General features: G+C 54.7%; 1 protein-coding gene across 4 annotated transcripts in view; it reads right to left on the bottom strand.

Annotated features, from left to right (window-relative positions):
* The window catches only part of RGS12 (regulator of G protein signaling 12), a 184,608-nt gene that overhangs the window by 165,689 nt on the left and 10,632 nt on the right, over positions 1–8,287 (bottom strand). For 2 of the 4 annotated variants that reach the window (XM_078003006.1, XM_078003011.1), the window contains exon 2: positions 2,535–2,692. The gene's annotated coding sequence lies outside the window, so the exon portion shown is untranslated. Of the gene's footprint in view, positions 1–2,534; positions 2,847–8,287 lie in introns of those variants that run through there. The other 2 variants (XM_078003005.1, XM_078003008.1) reach the window with 2 other exon arrangements.

Below are 8,287 nucleotides of genomic sequence, written 5' to 3'. Positions count from 1 at the left end.
TCGTTTTTTTTCAGACCATGTGATGTGCCTTGAGAAAATATGTGTTTAGCAGGGTGTTTTCCTTCACAGAAAATAAACGTGAAAGAAATCAGAAAGTATTGCCTCAAAACATGAAAATGACATCGGAAATGTTTTAAATGTTGCTCTTTGAGTCTGCCTTGAACAGTCGCGAAAATGCTGCCCTCCCGGGGCCCTGTACGACGTTGGGGCCTGGACACTTTTCCGCTCTTCAGTGAGCAGGCAGCGCTCAGAACTCACTTTTTGCCAGAGGATTGTAAAAGAACTGGGTGCCCCTTTTCTTGTCTTCCTCAGTAACTCCCTAATGTATGCCCAAAGCTGATGCTGGCCCTGACCCATTCACCCATCAAGGCCAGATCACCATCACAGCCAGGTCCCCGAGGCCTCCCCAGCCCGAAGGAGCTCCCGGCCTGTGCGGTATTCCACTCAATCCTGCTGGAGCAGCGTTGGCTCCCACAGGCACCGCTGACTGGGCTCCCACTCGGTGCCCGGTAGCACACTAAGGGCCTGACGGGGGCTCTCTGACGCTCTCACAACCCTGCACATGCCTGTTTACAGATGCAGAAACTGAGGCCTGGGGAGACGAAGTGCTCAGAACACACTCCCGCAGAGCCTTTCCCCAGTGTGCAGCACTCGCCCCGCCTGGCTGCCACAGGCTACCTTTCCTGCCCCGCCGCCCTGAGCTGCGCTGGCCCTGGGAATGCGCTGTCTACACCACGGGAGCCACAGAAACCACAGGGGCAGCCGGGCAAAGCTGCAGAGCAGAGCAGTTGAGGAAAAGGAGAGGCTGGCTGGAGTGGGCGCCTGTTACCAGCATCCGTGCCATGCCCTCCTCTCTGCCCCCACCCTGAGCTCCGCATCCAGCAGGGAGACTACAGCACACCAGCATCCTTCTCAGGCCACGGGAGCCACAGCAGGTGACCACCACGGGCGGATCAGGGCTCTAGGAAGCTCCCACCAGCAACAGGGATTGTAGGAAGGGGCACTGGGCGGCCACCATCCTGGCTGTGGCCGGGAACACCTGTGGCCATGGGGAGGGAGGGTGGCCAGCCAGCAGCTGGGCTGGAGTGAACAGTGCGTGATGAACAGCCCCAGTGAGGGCAGCCGGCTGGTCTGGAGCCCTAAGCCACCATCCAGACAGCCGACCCCTCCAACGAGGATGCAGATGGCTTTTCCACCTGTGCTCCCCGACCTCATGGGTGAGCAGTAAGTGCAGTGTGGGGAACTTCCCCACATCGCTGTAGTTAGCCAGCCTCGTAAAGTGGGTATAATTAATATCCCAATTTTCAGATGGTAGAACTGAGGCTTAGGGGGTAAAGCGTGTCTCCCTGGACCCCCGTCGGACAGGGGCAGAGCCGGGGTTTAACCAGCTCTGTAGGACCTGCACCGACGTGCCGTTTGCATATCTCGCTTCTCCACGACAGCAAAGTCTTGGTGTCAGCACAAGGAAGGTTACAAGGCACCAACCTGGAGTGGCGGTGAAGGGTGAGACCTCACCCCCTCACTCACTGCGGCCTCCTGAAGGGCAGGGCAGGGAGAGGCGGGACTTGGCAAGAGATTCTTGGGGGTGCTGTGCTGCAGGTCTGCACCACAACATGGGGGGGGCACCGCTGAGGGGACACTGGGGGACAGGGGGCATCGGGGTGGCTGCACTGCAAGGGACAGGCCTGGCTCTGGGTCTGTGGGGACAAGGGATGCCTGGGCTCCCCTGGGCCCGCGGCGAAGCGTGAAGTCATCCCGTTTACTTGCCCCGCAGGGGTCAGAGGCCCCTGGCGAGAACAGGAGCGGACCCACTCCTCAGGTCCCAGGAGTGAGCGCAGTTCCCTGCTGATGGATCAACTCAGGGACCACAGACGCACCAGAGTGGTGAGCCGTGCACCCACTAGGCCCGGCCTGCAGGAAGCCTGCTCACCAGCCTCGGACACGAAGGTCCTCCCCACCCCTCATTCCTCCTCACTCGCCTACCCTGCATCCACCTGCAGGAGGGAGGAGAGCAAACCCCATACCGCAGCCCCCAGCACAGGCTTCCGCCCCAGGAGGCCGGGGGAGCAGAGCCCACAGGGACTGGCTTTAAACCAAGACTGGAGCTTGGATTAATATCTCAGGTTTCGGGTAATGGATTTGGACTGACTCTAAATTGAGACCGTATTTGCCACTTGAGTGACAGGAGCTGCCTTTTATGTAAGAGCGCATAGAGACCCCCCAGGCAGCCAGGAGCTTTCAGGGCCGAAGGAGGTTTGCCCACCGCGTACGCAGTAATGGGGAGCAGAAACCGAGCAGGCTGCATTTGGTGATCTCGGGAGAAAGGCTTTCTCAGTGTGTCGAAAGAAGGCACACACGGCCCAGTGCGGAAGACCTGCCCCTAGGGTGGCCAAGTGGCCTCTCCTGGACAAGCATCAAAGATCCTGCATCCCTGGAACCCTGAGCAAAACAGACAGTTGGTCACCCTCCCTGTGGTGGCCTCAAAAATAACCAGAAGGACATGCCAGGCCAGATGGAGGCACTGCCTTGCTCACCTCAGGCATCTGGGCTCCTCTCCACGTTCCCTGGGCTCCGTTCTTTTGGTGGCGTCCCCAGTGGTCCCTGGAGCGCAGCCCCGCACACTGGCAGGAAGTGGCGGAGAAGCTTCGGCTCCCTCCATCTGGGCTAGTATTTGCAGGACATTTTCCTCAAGCTGAGGGGTGACAAAGACATTTTCCTCAAGCTGAGGGGCGACAAAGGACTCTACGGAGCCCTGGCCCAGGCACGGGCACTCCCCAGGGCATGAGAACCTAGAGTCCCGCCCACGCCCGGCTCCTGTGCCAGACACAGCCTGGTGGCTCTGACCAGCCAGTCGACAGAAGTCTGCTCTGGAAGGAGACTGGGGTGGGGGACACAGGGGATGAGGAGGAGCCAGGAGGCACCACCTCGAGCTGACCCCCGTCAGCGACAGTGGGGCTGGGGCTTGTTCCAGGGCGGGACCCACCCCATGAGGTTAAGCACACTGCACGGGCCCTGGGGGCCACCAAGTGGCCTGCGTCCTTGGGCCCTGGGAGCTTCCAGGGCTGAGGAGGCCACGACACAGGACTTACAGGACAAAGGGGGCTGGAGCAGAGCGCTGGGCACCAGTCCCCCTTCCTTCCAGACCACCGCACTCCCAGAGGTCCAGCCACGCCACCCTGGCGCACCCTTTGTTCCTCACATTGCTCTGGTCACTTCAGTCATGACCCCCAAAACAGGCCTCGGCTGGAGCCGGAGCACTTGCTGTGAACAGGGAGCGGGAGCTGAAGGAAGGGTTTCCACATGCTGCCCGAGCGGCGCCCCGGTCTCCCCTTACTGCAGCCAGCCCGCAGGAGCGGCCGCCCCGGTCTCGCCTTACTGCAGCCAGCCCGCAGGTCGCGATTCCCTGCCTCTGCTGTCCCACCATCCAGACAAGACCCGCTAGCTGGGCCACCTGTCAAGTCCTCAGTGGGGGCCACTTTTCTGCAAGTGCCCCAAGAATGCTGTGGGGTTCTCCGTATCAGTGCTGTCCAGAGAAACAAAATCCAGTAGGATGTGCAGATAGACAGAGATACCGAAAGAGAGGAAGGGGAGAGATTGATTCTAAGAAACTGACACATGGGCTGGTGGGGGCCGGCAGGTCTGCATTCAACAGGGAGGCCCCGGGCTGGAGACCTGGGGAGGAGCTGATGCCGCCCCTCAAGTCCAGAGCACTGTGCTGGCAGCCTTCCCTCCTCCTCGGGAGCCTCTGACTTTCCTCTCAAACCCTTCAACTGCTCAGATGAGGCCCACCCACACCATGGAAGGTCACTGGCCTCACACGCAGTTCCCTGACTTAAATGTTAACCTTATCTGAAAAATACCTTCACGGGGACATCTAGACTGGCATTCGACCAAACACGGAGTACTGTGGCCCAGCCGAGTTGACAGAACACCAAGAGGTGGGGGTGGAACCAGGACTCAGGCTTACCCCGCTCCCTCCTTAGCAGGCCGGGGAGCCCACAGGAGGGCCTGGCTGCTACCTCTGCCTCCCACTGGATACTTCTTTTTTTTTTTTCCTTTTTTTGAAATAGGGTCTTGCTCTGTTGCCCAGGCTAGAGTGTAGCAGTGGGATCACAGCTCACTACAGCCTCAACTTCCCAGACTCAAGCCATCCTCCTACCTCAGCCTCCTGAGTGTTGAGATTACAGGCGTGCACCACCATGCCAGCCCTCACAGAATGTTTTTTTTTTTTTTTAGATAGAGTTTTGCTCTGTCACCCAGGCTGGAGTGTAGTGGCGTAATCTTGGCTCAACGCAACCTCTGCCTCCCAGGTTCAAGTGATTCTCCTGCCTCAACCTCCTGAGTAGCTGGGACTACAGGCACCTGCCACCACGCTTGGCTAATTTTTGTTATTTGCAGTAGAGACAGGGTTTCACCATGTTGGCCAGGCTGATCTTGAACTCCTAGCCTCAGCCTCCCAAAGTGCTGGGATTACAGGCGTGAGCCGCCGCGCCCCGCCGGATGTTTCTTAATGTCTCCCGGGGGGGTGGTGGGGTAGTTTAGGGAGCAGCTGAGCAGCCAGCACACACAGATGCACCCCCACACCTGCGCTTCGGCCCTCCCCTCCAGGGCACCCTGCTGGCACTTCCCATCAGGCCAGGGTGAGCTGGGCTTCAGCCAGCCCAGCAGATTGCTCATGCCGCCCCTGGGGCTCAAGCCGACAACCCAATTCCCAAACCCAGGTGGATGCCGTCGGCCAGCGCAGTCCCGTGCGGCTTCCTGCTTAGCCTGGCACCCCTGGAACCCTGTCCCACCCGTGTCCCCAAACACCTGCTCCTACAGATTGGTGACCTTGACCCAGAGCAACCTTTCGCCTCTGTGTCCAGATTATGCTGGGATGCAGCAAATCCCAGTGGGCAGGGGGTGGGCGTTGAAGTCTTTGAAAAAAAGGGAAGGCTCATCCTCTCAGGCTGGAGTCTGGGCGGCCCCAGTGGGTTCAAAGTTTAATTTTATCTTTCCGTCAAGATATCCCCACCCCATGCCTTGGGACCCCACTCCTTCCCCACCTGTGCCCTGAACCCACCAAGAGGGTTCACCTGTGCCACCCTTTCCACGAGGCCCTGCACCTGACTCTTGCCCTGTCTGTCCTACGGCTCCAGGAGATAAGGAAACCTATCACGGAGGTCTTCTGATTTTCCACCTGTGCCTTCTGCTGGGCTTCAGGCCCTCCAATTTGTCCTCGTCTCAATGGATGCTCTATCTTGACCCAATATGCACCATCTCCACTGTCGTCAGAGCTTCTAAGTGCCACAGGCATCTCCCAGAGCCATGGGCTCACCCATGCCTGCCCTGGTAGTCATCTGAGTGATCGTGATGCCTGTGTGTGCAGTGAATTCTTAGTGCCCCAGCTTCCCCGTTAAGGAAGTTATTATGTAGCCATCAAATATGTGAGCAATCCAGCCTTTGAATCTCATTTTGAGAATCTGTTTCCTGGGGCCTTTCCTGGTATTAATTCCTCTATCAATCAAGAAACAGATAGCACACTCAAAAGAGGTGATTAAGGTGTGTTGAATGAGGAGCTTGTTCACAAACCTGTGGAAAGGTTAAGGGAAATGCTGGGGGCAGTGAGGTAGCCCAGATCGGGCAACAGTAGAGTGCAATGGGCCACTGAGACTCAGGGAACGAAGTGCTATCAGACTCCAGAGAGAGCACAGCCCTCCTGCTCCCATCTCTGCTGGTGTCTCCCACTGGCCAAAGCCAACCAGAAGCCAGAAGGAAAGGGAGCCTGGTGGCTGCAGCTCGCAGAGGTCGGCCTTCGGGCACAGAGCAGAATGCAGAGCAGCTCTGAAGAAGGGAGGGGAGGGTCCCAGCACAGGTGAAAGAGACCCAGACGGTCAATGCAGAATTTCATGGGCAACATACATGGATTTACTAAGTGAACCTACTCACACACCCATGAGTAAGGGAATGGACACAGCGTGACACTAAAATGCCCTGGAGACTACACAGCTGGACGGCAAAAGACAGGCTGCTATAGACATCACCACAGGTGAATCACAGAAGAATGCTGCATGAAAAAAGCAGAATACACCAAAATGATTCTATTTATAGAAGGTTCAAAAACAGATGAAACGAAGTGTATTTTTCCAGATACATATGCGTGTTGTCAAATTTGAAAAAAAAAAAGCAGACCGGGCTCGTTGGCTCACGCCTGTAATCCTAGCACTTCGCGAGGCCAAGGCGGGTGGATCATGAGGTCAGATCATCAAGATCATCCTGGCTAACATGATGAAACCCCATCTCTACTAAAAATTCAAAAAATTAGCCAGGCGTGGTGGCGGGTGCCTGTAGTCCCAGCTACTGGGGAGGCTGAGGCAGGAGAATGGGGTGAACCCAGGAAGTGGAGCTTGCAGTGAGCTGAGATCACGCCACTGCACTCCAGCCTGGGCAACAGAGTGAGATTCTGTCTCAAAAAAAAAAAAAAAAAGCAAAGTTGTCATTTTATTATCCTCTGACCACTATTATTTCTGATGAAAAGTCAGCCAAAATATGCATAATTGTTCTTTTCATGTAAGGTCATTGTTTCTGGCTATGTTCAAGATTTTTCTCTTTCTGTTTGGATTTCAGCATGTTTGCTATGATGTAGCTGGGTGTGATTTTCTCTCTAATAATCCTGTGTGGGGTTTGTTGGATTTCTTGGATGTTTAGTTTATGGTTTTCACCAAATTTTGGAAATCTGCCACCTTTATTTCTTCAACAATTTTTTCTACCTCATTTCCCTCAACTCCTTCTGGAGTCCCAGTTCCACATGCATTCTGCCACACGATGGTGCCCACAGGTGCCCAGGCTCTGTTCATGCTGCTGCAATCGTTTTTATCTAGATGCTTCAGACTGGGCCATTTCTATTGCTGTATCTTCAAATTCACTGATTTTCTTTTCAGCGATATCCAATCCATTTCTAAGCCTATGCGGTGAAATTTTCATTTCAGTTACTGCACTTTTCATTTCTTAAATTTTCATGATTCTTTTTTTTTTTTTTTTTTTTTTTGAGACGGAGTCTCGCTCTGTCGCCCAGGCTGCAGTGCAGTGGCGCGATCTCGGCTCACTGCAAGCTCCGCCTCCTGGGTTTACGCCATTCTCCTGCCTCAGCCTCCTGAGTAGCTGGGACTACAGGCGCCCGCCACCGCGCCCGGCTAATTTTTTGTATTTTTAGTAGAGACGGGGTTTCACCGTGGTCTCGATCTCCTGACCTTGTGATCCGCCCGCCTCGGCCTCCCAAAGTGCTGGGATTACAGGCGTGAGCCACCGCGCCCGGCCTCATTTGATTCTTTTTATGGCTTATGTTTTAGTTCTTAAATTCTCCCATCTGCTCATTCCTTATAAGAATGTTTTCCTTTAAGTCTTTGAACATGCTTAGAGCAGCTGTGTAAGATTCTTGCATGCTGGGCCGGGTGCAGTGGTTCATGCCTATAATCCCAGCACTTTGGGAGGCCAAGGCGGGTGAATTACCAGAGCTCAGGAGTTCAAGATCAGCCTGACCAACATGGTGAAACCCTGTCCCTACAAAAATACAAAAATTAGCTGGTCATGATGGCAGGTGCCTGTAATCCCAGCTACTTGAGAGGCTGAGGTGGGAGAATTGCTTTAACCTGGGAGGCGGAGGTTGCAGTGAGCCGAGACCATGCCATTGCACTCCAGCCTGGGCAAGAGAGTGAGACTCTGTCTGAAAAGAAAAAAAAAAAAAAAAATTCTGGCATCCTGATTGCAATATGTAGGTAATTTGGGGTCAGTTTCCATTGTCTGCATTCTCTCTAGAGAACAGGTTATATACCTGTTTCTTCACACTTTTTACTGTATGCTGGATATCATTAATGATATGTTGTAGAACTTCTGGATTCTATTATCTTTCTCTGAGAAGTGTTGATTTCATTCTAAGAGAAACTTATTTTCACTGAACTCAAATCCCAAACTCTGTCTCCTCCACGATGGGCAGCAGCTAAAAGCTCTGTTCAGTTCTCTCAGCTGTTCCTGTTAGACCTGGACTCTGTCTTCTGACTCCTCAAGCCTGTAAGGCGGCAGTCTTCGGCCACCTCAAGCCATGTAAAGATTAAGATGCGCCCTTGGGGAAAATCGGCTCTTCCGTCTCCCCTCCTTGCAGATCCAATGTTACAGGGCAGACTTTCATGCAGTTTATTCCTGAGGGGCAGGGAGTACACTGGGTCCCCAGGTCAGGTAGTGTCTGCCCTGGGAAAGTAAGGCCTCCTGGTGATGTTGCCATTTGTCCTTCCCTTTGGAATCCACCCCCTAC

Source organism: Macaca mulatta, chromosome 5 (assembly GCF_049350105.2).
Source record: "Macaca mulatta isolate MMU2019108-1 chromosome 5, T2T-MMU8v2.0, whole genome shotgun sequence".
In the NCBI taxonomy this organism is placed as follows: domain Eukaryota; kingdom Metazoa; phylum Chordata; class Mammalia; order Primates; family Cercopithecidae; genus Macaca; species Macaca mulatta.
Note: the sequence above shows the minus strand (reverse complement) of the source record. Positions and strands in the feature narration are given on the sequence as shown.